Below are 19,770 nucleotides of genomic sequence, written 5' to 3' on the forward strand. Positions count from 1 at the left end.
CAGTTTTGAAGAACAATTCCGAGAATCATTTAAAGATCCCTCGTTTTATCGGTTGAAACCTCTTTCGCTTCCCGATAAAGGTGCTATGTTGCATAATATGATGAAAGTGAAATTTAATGATATGCACCTTGGCGATAGAGACATATTTGATTTGTATAAAGCGTTGTATATTCTGCTGCTTTATCGATTAGGACAAATGAGTGATATTCCACTGTACCTCATGACGTCAGTGGATATTCTGGTTGAACTCACTGCTCAACACATACACATTCCTTCAAAAACAATTGATTTAAAGTTGTTTGAAGAAATAGAGCGGAAATTCAAACCATCCTTCATTGTGGAGGAATTTTTGGCTACAAAAATTCGATACAGTATGTATATCAAAATTGGAGCAGATTATAATGCGGCCATCAATCCTCAGGAAATAGAAAGAGTTGAGAAGACTATAGATGAAGTAAAGTTGCGGCATGGATTAGTAGCACTGTGGGTTTTATTTGAGGAATATCAGCGTGATAGATTCTTATCACAAGAGGATATTCATAATGCAATCGAGTACATGAACAAAATAGAGGAAGCCAGAGAGAAAACGGGAATCATTAATGGAATACGGCATGGGGTCCCAATATTCATACATCGCACATTCGCCGAATACTTGGCTGCCTGGTGGATAGTTAAGCATTTGAAAGAGAACAAGCAACAAAGCTCGCTGATTTTTTCTACCATACCGGCTATAAAATCGTGGTATACCAGAGATTTACGAAAGCATATTGATGTAATTCTAACCAAAAATCATCCCCTCCATCTTGCAATCATTGAAAGGGATTGGAAAACAGCCAAAGCACATCTATCTTCAAGATGGATTCAAGAGAAAGATGATGGAGGTAGAACTCCATTGCATTTACTGATAAGCCGTACAGAATTCCATTGGTATAACGGCTTTTTACTACCTTCCAATAGAAGCAGCAGAGCCAATGGTAAAGATATGGTCGTCATGTGCACTGCATTAGAATACGCATTCCTAGCTGATAAGCGCTTAATACTTGAAAACGCAGTTTATGATCTGGTATTTTCGCCAGAACAAATTTCCATCGATGAAGGTGTAGTGTATGCCAAAAATATTATAGAATATCTAAGTCAACGGATTGTCGAGTACGATCCTTGCGAAGCTCAAACTATAATGAAACAATTTTGTGATGAAGCACTACTTTACCATATTACAACTTATCAAACGTACGACAGCGAAATAAGACATTTGATACATATATTCATGGAAGATAACAAAGGGCGATTGGAAGTAGAAAATATTGTCAGTTCCGAATCGGTACATTATCTAGACTGTGCAGTTCAAGCGGCGTCTAATCCGAAACATATTGCCCATATAATCAGAGATACATTTTTTATGTTTTTGATCGAATACAAATCGATTTTTGTATTGAAATCTTTCGTAGAAAACGATCCCTCTATGTTGAATGAGAGAGTTCTTCGAAGATGCGTATGGATGAGTATGTTTCAAAATCGCACAAATGAGTTTAAGTGGTTTGTCGACCTCTACTGTTATCGAATGCGCATCAAAGATTTTACACCGTGCTCGACTCAAAACGTTGACGACACCAATTTTATTTTTCATGCTTTCAAGGATGATGAAATTTGCAAGGTTGTTCTAACAAATGAAAAAATCATCTTGAACATTCCTCCTGCAATCGAGATTGACAAAACTATACTGTGTGTATTGGTGTTGAGCTTAGTCAGCGGAAGAACATCAATGCTACAATACGTGATGAATTCATGTCGGATCCACGTGTCTAAAAATACTATTTGCTATTTCGCATTGTTAATCAGCAAAACATCCAAAGTATTTATGGATGAGAATAGAAAACTTGCCTACGGATATCTATTGGATCACACACCGGTTTTAAGCGACACTGAGGCGAATGTAATACTTCGTAATGCGATAACATCAGACCTATATGATTTCTCCATATGTCTAATTGAGCGATACAACATCGACTTTCATGCTGTCGACAGCATAAACGGTTGGAATGTTTTCCATTTATGCGTTTCAAGGCCACGCAGTAATGATAGTGATCTTTTCGAATCAATTTCAAATTTATTTCGAACCATGTCAATCAGAACGGAAATGGACTGCTTTCGTACTTTCGATCGAAACGGAAGAAGCATTCTTCATCTTGCCATTGAAAATGTGCAATGTGATATTCTAAAGTACATTGTGGTAAAAAAATTACAGCTAGATCATTTAGATCAAATAGGTAACCTAAGTGTTGATGCCATACCTAATTTAATGGACTGCTACCATGCGATGCACAAGATATCAAAATCCATCCAGAAGAAGGGATGTTGGGTGGTGGTACTATGTATGTTAGCCGAGCAACTTGCAAAGATGTTATTAGCGAACATCGACGAATCAATAAAACAACGAAATGCACTCTCTTTGTTATTCCAAGAGCATGCCGTTGATTTATACCATGTAGCAGTGCAATGCAGATCCCTGTTTCTCATGTACTATTTGCATCGTGAGTTTCGTTGCTCGATTCCCCTATCGATTCATGATGCACATTGGTTAGCATGCATAGCGAAGAGCTTGAAATCACCAAACTTCCAACTGTTCCAATGGATGGTTAGTCAATATTGCCTTGGGCATCATATCACCCTTCCGCATGAAGATGATGTAGATGATCTTTATGAAAATTTTGTTCTAGATCAAATGAAATATGAGCAGCCGCTAGTCAATTTTGAAGAACTAATCAGACGAGTAGAAGTAAAGCTATCGGACTATCGACCGAAGGAAGATGTCTTCATTATGAAGCTTGTTGTTCTCGTTGTTCATCTTAAACTAGAATCAGCCACCAGATACTTGTGTGAAACATTTCGTATAAACATCGATCGGAAAGTTCTGTTGGACATTATTGGAATTGCACATCAGGGCGAAAATAGTTTTTGCTGCGACCGATATGAAACCAATTTGGAACCGATTTTTCAGTATCTCATTACCCGAACCTCCAACCTTCACGAAGTTGATACGGACGGTAGGGATTTAATACTTCTTGCTGCCCAATCAGAACTCAGCTGTATGGTCAGTTTTTTAATCAAGCACAACATTATCGAGCCCACAACAATCAATGGGGAGACCAGATGGAATCTATTTCATTACTTCATCTCAAGACAGTTTGACAATAATTACTGCGGCAATGAGACTAAAGATCTTTTCTATTACATCATAGAAAGGGCGCTACAGAATAATGATACTCACGATGCAGAAAACATCAAGTATCGCCAGCATAGAGTCAAGGAACTCTGCTTTAACAGCAATGATGGAAGAAAAAGTTTTATGCAAATTGCAGTTGATGCTGGTGATATAAAAACATTGGAACGGATCATTTGTTTATATCTTGGAACTAATACTATCGACAAACGTAATATAAGGAGTGCAGATGATTGTTCAAACTATAGAGAGTGTTATGATCTACTCAACCAAATAGCAGCTCAACGTCCTTTCAATTCCAATATTGAAAACCTTTTAGATAGAATAGCTCAACGAATAGAAAACTACTGGTTCAATATAGTTGAAAAAATATTGGATGAACAAATTGTGGAGGATCATGTTAAAGATGATATCTACCGGAAATCAATCAGATACAGATCTATCTCGACGCTGGAACTTTTGATGATTTATCATGGTCATATAATGGCCCTATCTTCGCATGAAATTTCAAACAGAGAGTTACTGTTTTGTATGATGGAGTGCATCAGACGAAACAGATCGAGTTTGTTCGAAGTGCTGCTTGGTCATTACTACAACTTATCAGGCGAACAACCCTTGGTGGAGTTGAAGTATATAAAGGGGGATAAATATTTAAAGGATCAGTTCACAGTTGACGAAAACAAAATAAAGTGGTCTATAATAGATGATTTCACCCGGTATGAACCCATAAATCGTGATCATCTGTCACTACTTATTCTAGCAGTTGCGTATGGAAGGATTTCGATTGCAATATATCTCGTTTCTGAGCTTAATCTGGTGCTCAACGAGTCGTTGATTCTGTTAATCTTGAAAGCCTTGAATATTTCCCGAATACATTGCACTCATTGTAAGTTTTCAACAAAGACAATAGAGCATTGTAAGGCGATGGTACCCGTATATGAAAGCCTTTTGTTCATGAGTAATAATCGAAATATAAATTTCTTACGTCTTTGTGCTCGAGCGAAGAATATGGCTATGGTCAAATATCTCATTGGGTATAAACACTTAGACCCAAGTGAAATTGATATCGATGTATTGAACGTAGAACACGACTGCGTGTCAGGACTTTCATGTATTGCCAACTCACACAAAGCTTTCGAATTGCTAGCTGACCCAACGAATTGTATGTTGCCATTTGAGATGTTTCTAGGGAATATGTGGAAACTATTATAAACCGTTTAAAATAGACATCAGTAGTGAAAGAAGAGTTTGCATGGGCATTGATCTTTTGTATTGCCACGGATTTATTTTTCCCGGTTTTTCAAGCTAGCCTAGAATATTAATGTGCGAGCACAAGGATGCGTTCAGTCACAGCTTTTGTTTCTCGCCCACCAAATCACTCGCTAAATTTTCCGTTACCTACATTCCTCTTTCGGAATGATCCGATTATTTTTATTGAGGGGTTGTTCCTCAAAGACACCTTGCCTTTCCCTCAGATATGATTTGCTCAGATATAAAAATGCCTTTCCCTCACATATTATTTGGTACCTTCTTGGACATACAAAAAAATTGAAAAATATGATAGTTATATGGAACATTTTTAAAGTTAACACTAATTCAATTCAGGAAAACGATTTCATCCAATTAAAAGATATCTACTGCTTGGGAAGCTCGATCACTTATCGTTTATGTATTTATAAAAATGCATTTTTGTGAGCTTATACGTAATACTGGTTTTAAATAAATTCGAGACTAATTTCAAGCATGATGACAGTTCCTATTGCAGCCATTCGTTATTCCAGAAGCGCAGCTGACGATGACCATCTACTTTCAATGTTCCGCCTGATACATCATATACCCGCTGTCCTTGCCGAGCGTAGAAGCTCGTTCCATAATCATCCTCAAATGGTAATGGAACGTAAAGTCTGACGAAAATAAACTGAAAGCAGCTTCTGCACTAGAGCAAGTAAAACGCTTCCAAGGCTAAGAGCAGCGTAGCAACTAAACATGCGACTCCTACGCGATCGCGATCGTGACATTTAAATGATTTCCCCTTCCCCCGCAACCAATTATCAGCCATCAGCAGCGCGGCCATCTCCAGTCCAACATCGGTCCATTTCCTCAACTCAAACGAGAGTAATTTGCATTACAGGTCGATGGTACAGTGGTTGGAAGGTGGTCGCGAACAGGAAGGCCTATAGGCACCGGAGGGGCAGGGTATCGCCAAATTTTCGTTCACCGCGTTTCATGCGAATTATCGCGGCTCCGGATGACCACCAACCGTGGGGACCGTGGGTAATTTAATGAAACGATATGAAAAGACCGCTGAGCCCCAAAAGCCGTTCACATTGGGGAACTGAGCACGGGTGTCTGGCTGGATGGCGTTTGCAGTAATTCAGTCGTCGTTGCGACTCAATTTCGCACCACTTCAGGCGGAGCGCAATGACGCTAGACTGTTGGTTGGTGTTTTATTGGGGGCTTTTCCAAATCCACAACGTGGGAGAGCTGTCTGACTGCGCCCTGTGATGGGGTCAACCTTGGCCGAAACATGGCTTGGACCATAGTAAACCCGTTAGAAACCGACTTTTCCCATTTTCCTACCTCGGTTGCCACAGTTCGCCAAACCCACCTGCCCCGGCATAGAGGGGGCCGAGTTCACTTCACTACCAGCGTGCCGTATCCTTCAAAGTATCATTATGTGGCCCAATCAGATTAATGATTTGAATTTGCCAGACCACCGCGCATTGCATTTGGCCATCGCCGGCGGCACTATCTCTCGCGATCTACATAGTCGACCGCGAGATCGTCGCGCGCCAGTGTGCTCCACGAGACTGCCTGGTGTTGTGCCGAGAGGGCGCCCAGCAGAGTGTCGAGAGCTGGTGGCGAAGGTATACCGCTGTGAGCTGTGGTCGTCGCTCATTTCAGAGATTCGCAATGGAGGAACGAGGAAGATGCCTTATCGCTTATTTGGACGACGATTGTGTGGCACATCGCATTACTCCAACCCAGCTGATCGTCGAGCGCGTGCCGTTGGCTCGCGTGCATCAGATGAATCAGCATCTGTTGTGATGGTTGTGACGCCATCCACTGCAGCGTGCTGCATCTATGTGACAGGCCCTTAAATGGACGACCACATCCACAAGAGTTAAACTGCGGCGCATCGTTTCGAGCCAGATTACCATCGTGTTTCCACCATGTCCTTACCATGCTCATATGCGAAACAAATGTTTCTTTTGTGTACGTTTTATTTGCAAACTGTCTCGCAAACGCGTTTGTCACGGAACGTGTCGATGTTGCCACCCCATCAAGGTGAGGAACCTTAAGGGCGATACACATGCGATGCTCCATGCAGGGGATTGCGAAAAAAAACACGGGAAATAGTAATGCATTGAGTGCATGAGGTAAATGGAATGATAAATAGTTTTCAATCCAGCTGGCATTACCTTCCTCTTGATTGGAATGTGATTTCTTTTGAAGAAGCTCTTGAAAAATGGAATTGGTTGTGAAGCTATGATCTTCAATAAGTTAATGAAAAACAACTTGTAAAACTGTAAGTAACTCAATAAATTCGTATTGTATTGATAGCAACATACCAAGTTGGCGGCATCTAAGTGTAGATGACAATTTACAAAAATTAATTTTTTGCCTAAAATTAATTAATTTAAGATTTCTGCCTTCAGCAGACGTTCTAGAGCTTTAAAAGCAATAGACGTACAATTGACTATCTAAAGAACTACACATAAAAAGAACATTGAATGCTACGATAATATTTTATTTGCAGTATTTCTAACAATCATTTCCACGATGCAATTTGCTTTTCTGAAGCATACATAAAAGGTGGTCAGCCATTTCTTCCATCTGCATTTATTTACAGCTTCATCAGCTCGAAATCCCCTGCGTAAAATGTGCAACACGTAGTTAGCAAATGTTTTTACCCGATTTCCGTGAAGCGCCAGCAGTAAAGGGTCCGCGCGCATAAACTTTTGACACGATCGATCAAAAGCCAACCGTACCGTACCAGCAGCCCTATGATTTGTTCGATTGGTCTGATCAGCCCGATCAACGCCTCCACAATACTATGGTCAAAGCCTCAAATTACCATTACAATTCCGCACACCGCGTGGCACTCAGTGTGGATGAACGGATCGGTTACAATCCACTCACTCATCACGAGCTGGATCCCTAAAAACCGGGTGTTAGTAGTGTGGCGCTGAAAGCATATTCTTTTTACTTTTATCCAGGAAGTGCCACTTAGTTATGCCGTCCAGCGTCCATCGAGCACCGGTCCGTTCGCATAACTGGCGTGCTTTTGGGGAGGCAATGAAAAACGGGGTGAGTAAAAACGAGAACCACTGGTGATCAGGTAGAGAAGTATGCTCGCCGTAGGTATGCTCGGATGTTGCTAATTACAGGTGTTTGAAAGAATCCGAACTTTTCGAGGTCAAGCGGCCAGCACTTTTTGCTTGAAATACATACGATGACGGGCTATATATAGAGTGGAAACTCATGCCCTTAGCGAAGGTAAGACGATGTGTCTTTGACATCACAGTTGACATGAGTAGTGTCATCGTGCCTTCGTCAATGTTTCGCCGGAGAGGACAAAAACATTGTCCGATCATTGGCATAACTCATCTGTATGCTGCTAACCCAATTCCATAGTTTTTCTCCACCTTGGATAACCGAATTAGCATTGCAAAACAGCCCAAAGTATAACCAAGCTGCTTCGAAAACCGACGAATTCAATCAGTCCTCTGGCAGGTAATTGATGCCAAAATCTTCAATAAGGTCGCGATCGCACACACTCCGACGCACGCAAATATCATGGTCAAAAAGGGTACTCATCGCATTCCTCCCAAAAACACTGCCATGGAGCGACGATGATTTAAATTTATTTTGCTGCGCATGAAATGGCGCTAGCCAAACGCAAGATTGGGAAGGTCGCACAATCAAACTGAAACTGCGTGCCCATCCGCCTCCTTGAAGAAGCGACCAACCAACCCATCCGGTACCGTCGATGTCACCGTGGATTATCATCTTGGGGTCTCACGCGGTGCATTTTGGTTTTGGTTTTTGGCTTGCCAATGATGATTGTTTCACTTAATTAGACCTGCGAAAGTCATAAGTTAGGGCTTTTTATGTGCCAATCCGAATCGGGATTGGTAACCTCAGCCCCCGGGGGCGAAAGGTACCCATGGGCGCCTCTGCTTTGATCGGCGACGGAAAGGTTGAAGGTAATAGACAGTTGAAAGGTCAACCGAAAGGACGATCGCTTCGGTCTAGTGTCGTGGTTTCATTTTCTCGTAGAATTCCTCTCTCTCACCAGGCGAATAGCTTATTGTCAAACTTTGCTATCGAAAACAGTCGAAACAATGAACATTGATTAGGTGAGAACTGAAAGAAAAAATACTTGACGCAAGTAAAGAACCAGAATCCACTTAGACCTCGAATACCATGTTGGGAATAACCCTTCAGGGTGTTTCGATTATGGTGAAGCATCGCCTCTCCAATAAACCGACTGATTGGTTTGATTCCATCCGAGGTCCTAAGAGTTAGAGGCTTTTCCAGTGCTGTTTTTTTTTCATTACTTCCCATTGACCGAATACTCAACGTCGATTTGAAGTTCACGGTTGATCGCTTGTAGAATGAGGTTGTTATAACTTGTCCAGTGTTGTTGGTCACTTGGTTGGGTACACTTGTAAGATCGCTCTCTGTAGCGCACTTCAGCGCAGCGCACCTGAAGAAGCTCTCGAAGAAAGCATCTTGAGTTTTGATCCCCAATCATCGCTGGAGGTAACTTCAAACCGACAAGCTGAGCGCCAGCGATATATGGGAGTCTTTATGCGCGTGCTATTCCTTCTGACTCCCTCGATTTTTCCGATGATTATAGACTTGTAGGAGGTGGCGTGATGGTATGCTTATCAAGCTGCAGCTAATGATCCCCCTTATGGAATGGAATGACAAAACTCGATGGCCAGGCAATTGCCAATTAGCGATTAGATTTGCCTGAGGTAAATCCTCACAGTTTGCATATTTCTGGGTAATTGAGGATGCATTCGGCCCTCGGAATGGCCACAGCACATCACGCATTATAAACCTTTCGCTCCCTCTCTATCTATCTTTTGTAAGTCTGTATTGATTGCCATTTGCGCAGTGATTGCTTAGCATATGACGGAATGCGAACAAGTTTGTGCCAGGTGTACAATACACGAAGCGTTTCAGTTATTGGCTGCGTAAATCTTTGAAATCTACTTTTTAAACATAATTTCAAATCATGACGAACAGCCTAAACCAAAGAGCATAGGATATACAAATCAAAAACGAATTGAAATGCGTGTTCCCACCGAATGGCAGATTTGTTAAACCGGCCTATCGGTCCTTTGGATCGCACCGGGCACGCTCATCGTGTCATCGTGACAAACCTTCGTCGCCTACGAGTCGGAGGTTCGCGTGCTTCGCGCTTTCGGAGACCATCGGGGGCATCCTCTGCATCCGTTCCAAAAAAAAAACACGGCGACTCCAAAAAGGAGAGTGTAGAACGTGTGAACTTGATGTCACTTCTGTCGTAAACGATCCGCAATCGCATCTGATCTACATCCGTCGCGCGTAACAGGAGACACCACCGACGCCGCCGCAGTGTTTACACGACACTTCACGCCGCCATTCTCGCTGCCAGCGAAGTTTTTGTTGATTAGCGATCTTCGGCGCCACATGCTGCACACGATTCAAGTTCATCATCCTTCCTTTCCACTCCGTTCCGTTTACGGCCCGAGGTCAGGTTTACTAACTCGCTGGACTGGAGAGGAAATGGTCGCCACGGCCCGGACACCTGACCTCGAAAAAGCAGCAGCCCTCGCACGCGAGCAGCATAAATAATTGCTTTTGATTAATCGATCTGATCTCCAAAGCGATCACGTGGTCGCTTCCTGTCCCTCAGACCGAGATGCTGCGCGCGATTCAGGAGAATGGATTCAGCAAACTGACTCACTGGCGTTTGAGAGCCGTGTATGGCTTGTATGTATGTATCAATGGGGACTTTAATGAAGGTCCTGGGCCGTACCAGCGCCCCAAGTACACTTTCGAGGCGAGTGGGCTGGAGTACGATCGTACCACCTTCCATTCACGATTCCCTCTTCCGAAATGCGAACCATCAGATTGCCAAATCGGAATCGGGCGCGCTCGCACACACATAGACGTCGGAGCATCTAACAAGATCAATTCGAAACAATCACTAATTGTTGGTGGCTGTGGAGCTGGAGCCAACCAGCCAGCCAGCCAGCCAACCAGCCAGAACCACCCCAAGGCTGAGTGCCATTCGTCACAACTCGTTCAAACACTCGACAGCCAGGCAGGCAGGCAGGCAGGCAGCCAGCAGTGTCGTGCCGTGCAGTGAGTAGGATCGGCTTGTGTCAAGCTCGAAGGATGCGTCAGATAGAGTCTGACAGACAGACAAACGAACGAACGCGCACTGCTCGACGCGAACGTTTGGGAAAACGGATCTCGTGCACACGCGGAGAGTGTGTTTGACAGATGAGACTCAAAGTGAGATCATGCGGTACTCCAAACCATGTACCGATGATACACTTTGAGCCGGTTCTGCAGAGCGCTGCCTTGACTTCGAATGAATGGCATCGAACTTCTAGACTCCCACTATCGCTAGGTGCATGGGGGGATTACATAAGCCATTCTTCGACCACTTATGTCACGATGCGGTATCTCGATGGTGCAGCGAGCACTGCACCTTCCTCCAGCTGCAAGCGAACGATCGTGCATCGTAACGGTTAAAGATGATGTACGATATGGAGATGAAAGTACTGATTGTGTTTGAGCACGGTATGGAAACATGATCTACAACAAGATCACTGAGGCTTCCGATGGATCAGGGAGATTGTTACAATTTCTTGAAGTAGCGCAACAACTAGAAGGAGAGCACATATCACAGAGCACAGTAGGGATAAGCTAATTTGTGCAATAAGTACAATAGTTTCATCACTCAAGACTAAGAAGACGTTTAAATGGCACAATGAGAGATGATTTTATTATTCTCTTACAATTTTAATGAAACTTGATAGTAATTTCCGTAAATAATGTAATAAGTACTTCATTTCATCATTTCAACAACAATCTCAAAATGCAGTAAAAAAAGTTCATCCAAAAGCCACTAAAAGTGGTTAAAAATTAAACCCACAAATCATGCATCATATTGCGGCTATTGCCCCAAAAATTTGCAACATTTAGCGAGTCCGAACGGTGTCCGGAAGTTGATCCCAATCTTCGCCCAATGGCAGATTGTTCGCACACGCGGGAGAGCCTGTTAACCTTCGCTGCCATTGTGGATTTAGTGAACCCTCTTCTCACAGCATCAGATAAATGCTGCAAGCTGACAAAACGGATCATTTCCATGCGCAAACCGCCAGCCATCAGCTCTAGTGACCCCCGTTCCTTGCATTAACCTTTTCAAGGTTCCTGTGAGCTGATATCTAGACAAACGGCCTGCCCTTGAATTTAATCAACATGTCCGCAATGCTTACCACCGAGCATTCAGCCCTTCTAGAGGCCTCGGCATTACCAAAAAAGATGCGGATGGATGCGGATTTCGTTTCACCACACCGCCCCTCTGGGTCTCTTCTTCCTTCTTTTTCACGATTAGCTACACTCTGTCGCGCACACATTTTTCGAGTAATTAATGGGCCCCTGGCCAATTGGAGCACGTGAAACGAGTACGCCGCGTTTGCCGCACCTTCCATCTCAGTGCACGGAGTGCACGAGACGAGAGTACGCAGTGGTTCGCACACGCTTTTAGATTGGCCGCATCGATGATTGATCGCGAAGAAGCGTACGGGGAACCGCTCGAAAGCCGCGGTTCGCTGTTGAACCACGACGTCGATATCTTCCAAGGTCATCCGTGCGGTGCGATTGTTTCGCTCTTCAAGCGAAGATTCCTTAAATAGTAAGCCATTTGTTGTTCAGCGGGGGCCCCGAAGTTCACTCTCAAAGTAAAGATCCAACCTTACACGAAATGAAAGTACCACTCCGGCGGCCACGTCCACACCGCTTCGATGCTATCCCGCCCGAACCGCGAGGATGAAAGTGGCTTATGGAAGCCCGAGTCGCCTATTGGCGTGTCTGGGACGGTCCGCCGCTGCCTTTACCAACCGATTTTCACCTCGACCAAGTGCTGAATTAGCCACGCCGGTTTTTTTTTTTGCGGAACATTCACGATGCGATGTGAACGGAACGGCCGGTTACATCTTCTCGCGGCGGCGGCGGCGGTGGCGACGACCTTGAAGCCTCACCCCCCGGCTAGCCTGTCGGGATTACTGAAAGTTGCTGGCATCCGGCAATTGCACACCACCGGAGGCACCTCCTCTCCCCCCCCCCCCCCCTTCAAACGGATTGACCTACTCAATCGCTAGTGGCTCGATTGTGAGTAGACGCACTCGCGTGGCCGCACGATGGCCCCAGACGCGGCCCCAGCCCAGACCATTTTCGGGAGCGCAGCCATCGGTTAGCCACACAGACACCAATTAGGCTGCCGGTGAATGGCACCGCCACGGTGGCCAGCAACAGCGTGGTGCTACCGGAAAGGTTGTAAAATTAAAACCATTTACCATTGGCCGCGTGATGCCTGCTGCTGCTGCTGCTGCAAGTGATGAATTGTTTAATGGAGTCTTCACCACCGCCCCACCGTTTGACTCTTTTGCTTTTCGTTTTCTTTTTTGCATAAAATAATGCGGTCAGAAAGTGCATTCCCGCAGACCGGGAACCCGAATGGCCACGGCGGCACAGCGTTGCACGGCTACCCAAAACGGTAAAGGTTATTCCCCGATCATCACCAGCCAGAGCCAGAGAGTGAGATCTGGCTCCTCTGGACGCACGGTTCTTCAATCGATCGAATCAAGCTCACCGGCTCACCAATCCAGCAATTCAATTTCTTTTTTATTTTTCAATTAACTTAATGATATCATAGCGAGCGCTCGCTGACCGCTCCGTGCGCATTTCTGGACGCCATTGCACAATTGGCTCTGGCCGTTACACAATAGGCAGAGGTAGTCGCCGTAGACGGCGTTACTACACTTTCCACGCCAATCTGGTGTGACCATCTTGAGTAGTCGGGATCCAGGGAGCGCATCAACGCCATCGCCAGTACAGCACGGTCAGCTGGCTTAAGTGATACAAATATGTTTTGCCACTGGCGACTGGCACAAGGGTGCCAGTACTTGTGCATCCAACATGCAACATGCGAACAGCGCCAGCTGATGCCAGCATGCAGCTAACCTCGCGCAACACTTTTCACGACAGGCGGCGAGAACGAGCGAAAGAGCGAACGTGTGTTTGGCGACGAGAGATTCAAATTCATTCCCCATTCATTGACAACGGGACAACGGCGGTGGTGACCAGGCACCATCACCACCAACTCCCCGAAAGCGATGGTTGGGAAATTATGATCTCTCGTTCCCGTTAGTGGTGCTCTGGTGTTTCAACTTCGCACCCCAACTAATTCTTCACAACGAGCTCCCACATTTCGCGACGGCGACAGCCATTTTAGAATCGCAAATTGTGGTCATACTCTTAATTGCCCTCTCTGGACGCTCTTATCTTCGATCCGCTTTTCTGTGTGGACAAAAGCAAAGTTGCAGCACCAACGGTGCATTGCGTTCGTTGATTGTGGATGCCACGGGATGAGATAGACGCTGCTGCTTGCGATGCGTTTAGCAGCGGCGCACCATTTTATCTCGATAATTAGTTTCAATTGGAGAATGCCTTCAGTAGCTACCGCAGGTGCGAAAAGTGCCCGTGAAGAGGGTCAAATTACAAATTGCTTTCCTGCGCTCTAATGAAGGTACCATCGATTACCAATCGAACCCAATCAACCGGTGCGAGTGCGAGTGCGTGTTTGTGAATGAAACCACGTCGGCCAGGCCGGATCGACAAATCTTCCACGATCGATTATGATCGTTATGGTCCAGTCCGGTGCTAGTGTGAGAACACTTGTCGCAACAACGATTTGCTGGAGACTATGACAGGCCTCTTTCGACCCGTCGCGCCGTTCAACTGCCTCCCCCCCGTTTCGTGGTCGAGTTTCTCGGCGATGGTATCGGTCGCTTGTCGCTTGGTCCACATTTTCGTGAGCATTCCTTGCGTTGCACCACTGCTTTTGCCCACTCAGCTGGTTTGATTGGCAGCTGGAGAAATCCTGACCTAGGTTCTGCCCTGGCAAGCATCATCGCGCACACTGGCGCTGGTGCTGGTGCTGGTGGGTATCGATTGTTGGTCCAGTTTCCTAACACGCAGGAACCATAAATCAATGCTCCTCAAAAAAAAACCAACACTGCGGTCCCTGGCGAAAAGGTCAACGGTATGACGGTGATCGTGATTTGGGCAGTTCGCCGTTCACTGGCAGTTTTGCCATGTTTGCCAGCATTTTTTGGGATTTATGGGACCGCTCCATTGTAACATCTTTGCAGCTCGGCCAGCACGGCAAGATCAGTGTTCCTCTCTTTGCGGATGGATCGCGCAGAACACAACCAAACCGCATTCTTCTTGAGTGTAATAATCGGTGATTCATCGTTCCACGATTTTCGATCCACTATCTGAAACGACATGATTGGATTAGATTGTGTAAAAAGAATTTGAATGCAACAGCAATTACATCGTACAATTAGACTCTTCCTGTTAATGGGAGCGTGGCACGTGCGAATCGAGTTGATGAAATTAGATGTACCAGAGCGATATCTGTACCACTGGACCAGCGTGGTGGTCCATTCTCTTCAAATCGTGCAGCGTCCAGCGTCGCATCATCGCAACGTCGCAAGAGCCATGGGCGGACATCTCTCTCTCGGCCCACGCGCTGAGCTAATCTATCAGAGCCATTTCATAACCCTAGAAGGGGGTAAATTACAAACGAGGAAGCCTGTTTTTTCCCCGCGAACCAACGCCAACTGCCCACTGGGATGCATCTTCGCGATTGAGTCGAGGGTGGTGACGGTGCGCGCTCTCGCATCTCGCAAAAACGCATCACACTATACAGCCCAGGGAAAGCTGGATTACTGCATCGCACAGCAATACACGGGTGACCGGCGCTTAGCGATGGCGATTCCGTAAATCATGACACGCGCGGCTCTCAAGATCGCCCCGCGAATACCGCACACGGCAATGCACCGCCGAGTACGTGAGTGACGGCATTTGCGTTCGGTTTGCATTCGGTTGCATTGCGCCAGGATCGTTGAGCGTGCGGGTGCGGGTGCGCGCGAACGCGTCCGCCTGTCCGGGTCGTACGACGAAAGAAATGATCTAGAGAGATCTAGAGGGAGCATGATGATGATGATGATGATGATGATGATGACGATCGAGAGCACAGACGCCAGACAGACGAAACACCAAGGGTTTCCACGGTCTAATGGCCGGACCGCGCGACCACACTGGCACGAATCTGATTTGCAAGAATTGCAATCCCATTCCGTCTGCGCTGGGTTCGGTGCATAATAGAATGGCGGTTAGAAAGGCGCATCTCTAGCTAGAGAGAGGGTCGGCGTGAAAATAGAAGTGTAGCATATACGCGGCGCATGATGAGAAAGGCAAACGGGGCGTCACCGAGTGGAGTGTGGCATCGGCTGCTGAAGTGAGGTTCTTCACGGAGAAGCTACACTTGTGATCCCGTTTCAAGCACCGCCGGCTTTTTTGTACAGGTGATCCCGATGTCGTAATATTGATCATAGATCCTACCTATTCCTTCGAAGCGAGATGATCTGCAAGTGCTGCAGTTTTGTTGAGACGTTTCTACGATATCCTTCTCGAGTTTGTGCTTGGAGGACTTTTGCAATAAACTTAATCTAAAATCTCATGTCGAATTGATAACAGACTTAGTATGAAGTTGGTAATTGAAAATGAGAAATCAAATTTTCTTTATGACTGACTCTCATGATCTTGCTCTGATCTTCAAATAAAAGACAAGATCAAGGACACTTTGCGTAAGGATATAAAAGAAGTATTCAAAACTTTAGTATATAATTCACATCGCGTCGTTTTCTTGTGTTATCATGAATTTACATGACTCACTAACATCAACAACCGCCAAAAACCCTCCAAAAATTTCAAAAATCATCGATAATACTCATGCTTGCTGCATGAAAACCATTTATGTAATTGTCACACTACCCTTCAGCTCTCCTGCTCTCACAGCACTTCGATTGCAGGAAGCGTGACCATCCTGATTGAATTATCATGTATATAAAGATTTATCTTAATGCTGAACATTGCGTTGATTATGTTGTTTTCACGCGACACCCCAAAAGAAGTGTGATAGTACTTACAAGATCCTCGCGTCCATTAACACATATTGCCGCTCACCGTTGCCACTCTTGCAGCAGCAACAGCAGCAGCAACAGTGTCCATCAAGGTCATGCGCCATCTCTCTACATCAATTTTACGTCAACCGTTCAGAAATGGCTACGATCGATAAAGACGGAGACTCATCGGTTCGATCGGGCGAAGGTTATCTGGTGGTACGGCGGTGCAATCCATAGACCGCCAACTTACGCGTATCATCGCGATCGGTTGCGCTCCAATCACCTCGTAAGCTGCTCGAGGGTCCCCGGATTGCATGGGCAAGCTAAATAATAATTCGAACCAACATTTAATAAACACAGTGCACTGCCCCAGTTTACTACTCTTTGCTCATTTTTTCCCTTTTCAGAAACATCATTGCAGTTGATCACGCATATCTGCAGCCTCTGTCCTCTGTCTTCTGACGCGCCGAATGGACAAACGATGCAATCGGTGGTCGAATCAGGTGTGACGATGCACCCGCAGCTAGATACACCGCGATGCACGTGTTATTACGGATTCCGTCTACCTTTCGTCCCGTTCTGCTAATTAGGTGAACGGGCTTCCTCGTCACGGTGCAGCTCGTCGTAGGTCAGTGTAGCGGGTGAATCTTCGGAGCGATCTCCACCGTCGTCGTCCGTTGGGCTAGAGGCAACCGAGATACGACGGATTGCGTGTCGCCCAGTGGGGCATCCAAATATTAAGGCAGATCAAATCTGACCTCCTTTTATTTCAAACCGACCAGTAATGCCAACGAGGAGCTGAACTGCGTTAATTGTATTTTTTCTGACCACAGACACTCGCTGCTGCTGCAAACAAGATGCACTTTCTGGTCTTTTCGCACTCCCACCGGTTGGGCTGCTGCTGCTGTATTGGCTTGGTAGACAGCCAACAATATCAACCAGCAGCGTGATTGGGGTGACAAATTGTTGGCCCCCGAAAAAAAAACTCAAACAACCCCCCATCGTGAGCTGTGAAGATTCCAAGTGAAAGGTAGCCCGATATCTACCTAACAAGCGACGGAGTTGACGGGAGTCAGAGAGTGCGAGAGAATGAGATGCCGATGGTGGCGATGAGACGACCATATTGCAATTTAAACTGCACTGCGAATGGTAAAGTTTAAGGAAATTACACCGAATTTGTAATCAGCCACAGAGCGAAATTCCTGCTTTGGGATAGGTCATTTATCAGTTACCACACTTTTGCGCCCCAGTGATTCACACTGTTGCTATCTCTTTGCCGCTCTAAATATTGAAGCGGTCCGGCGCTAGCTACTCAATACCACTTTCCAAATGGAGGATTAGGGTAAACTTACGAAAATGATTTAACATAACTCAGCTAATATTTAGTGTTTAAAGGAAATGACATTCCATCAATTCCACGAATTGACAAAGGTTGGAAGCATTCTTTTTTAAAAATATTTGGGGACTTGGGCATTACACCGATCAATGCCAATGAGAGCAGCAAGTGAAAAACAAATCTAGTAGATGTATTCAAACAGCTGTAGTAGATTTAATATACGTCATGTGCAAGTATAGGACCCTAATTTATCCATGAAAATGTTAAAATTTCTCCTCACTAGTCATAAATTGAGTACCAAATGAATTCTAGCTAAGCCATACTCTGTACCTTCGAAGAACTACGAATTACGACATTTTCAACTCATGCCCAATTCTTCTGCTAGAGATGTAAAGGAAGGTTAAACTATGACGCGATAAAGTTGAATATCTCCAAAAGTGTGTTCCTGCATGATAGTATTTTCATGTTTATGGCATTTTCATTCAACAACGCCAGCAGATTATTGTTAATTGTATTGCTAGATATATTATTCATTGCAGAGAACAAAATATTACAATAAAAAACCAGATAACGCCTGCAGACATCCTTACCAGATAGTGTTTCATAGTGCTTCTTATCTGCAGAGTTTGAAATATTTATAAATAGTTCTACATCATATTTCTAGATAACTCAAAGTCTCTATGGCATTACATTGAAAGTATAACTAGTATAACTTTGTAGCTTATATACATACCTAGCAGATTATCAAATGCCTTTGGACAATATCTTCATTCTGTTTCTGAAGCTATTTGAATGGAATGCCCTTTTCATCACACAAACCACCCACCTGTGTTAGTAAATCATTGTAGCGCTCTCGGATCGCTCCCTGAAACAGTAGCCAACGATCCTCGGGAAAGAAATCCGCCACGCCACGGCCGCTGCGTATCCAATCGGTCTAATCGATTGCCTGCGATTCCTGCCCGGGGCCACAATCACTCACCGATCGCTCGGCGGGCGTATGGCGAATGGAATGGCCCCGCTAATTCGGCGTAAAAAAGGATCTGTTCGCCAAAAACCCCTTTTCTCAATCAGCTAGTAGCAGTAATGGCAAATCGGTGCATCAGAGAAACCAATAATCGACATTCGTTCCAGAGCCCCTGCAAACCCCCTGAAAGCTAATGGTGCCGCTCTGCGCGCAAACACAGAACAAAACCAAACGCCGGCAAAAGTGAAGGAATCGCAGCCACATACCACGCGTTTACCGGTGAGCAGCAGCACGTGTTATGATGCGCGCACCGATAGACGACAGCATCTTCCCCCTTTTGCGGTTGCTCCTCCGTGGAGCGCGCGCGCCAATGGGTTACAAAGTTGTCTCAAGTACCCCGGTGGCCCCGAGCCACCTCGAGTACGTGAACCAATTTTTTCCCGTGAATGTTCCGTTTCACTTTCGGTTCGGTTCGGTTCGCGATTGTGACGCGCGCGCGCGCGGCCTATGCCTTCGATCTACTAGACACCGGCAGCATCGAGAGTGGCGCTGGATCTATGGCGAGTAGCGGGTGAAGATGGTAGGATGGTAATGATGGTGTTCTGCCACCGACAGGACCGACCACGGACCAGACAGACCGCCTGCCAGATCTGTACGTTCCGCTCTGGCTCCGGTGTTTTCGGTTGTTCAGCGCTCGGTGTGGTTCTCCCTTCTCCAGCGCTTCGCCATCGCTATATGCCCCTTCCTTTCGCAAAAGCAGACGCGACTCGCGCTGCGAAGTCGAAGATGAGTGCCCCATTCTCTTTCGATCTTCTTTGCCACCAATCTGACCGTTCTCTAGGTTATGCTGCTGCTGTCCCTGCTGATGCTTCTTCACCACCCTCTACACTCCCGGCTACCTAAGAGCGTCTCGCTTAGCCCGTTCACACTTCTTCCGAAAGCGAAAACTGCACGCGTTGCTGCGGCGTTTCGGTGGCGCTGTCGG

Source organism: Anopheles aquasalis, chromosome 3 (assembly GCF_943734665.1).
Source record: "Anopheles aquasalis chromosome 3, idAnoAquaMG_Q_19, whole genome shotgun sequence".
Lineage (NCBI taxonomy): Eukaryota > Metazoa > Arthropoda > Insecta > Diptera > Culicidae > Anopheles > Anopheles aquasalis.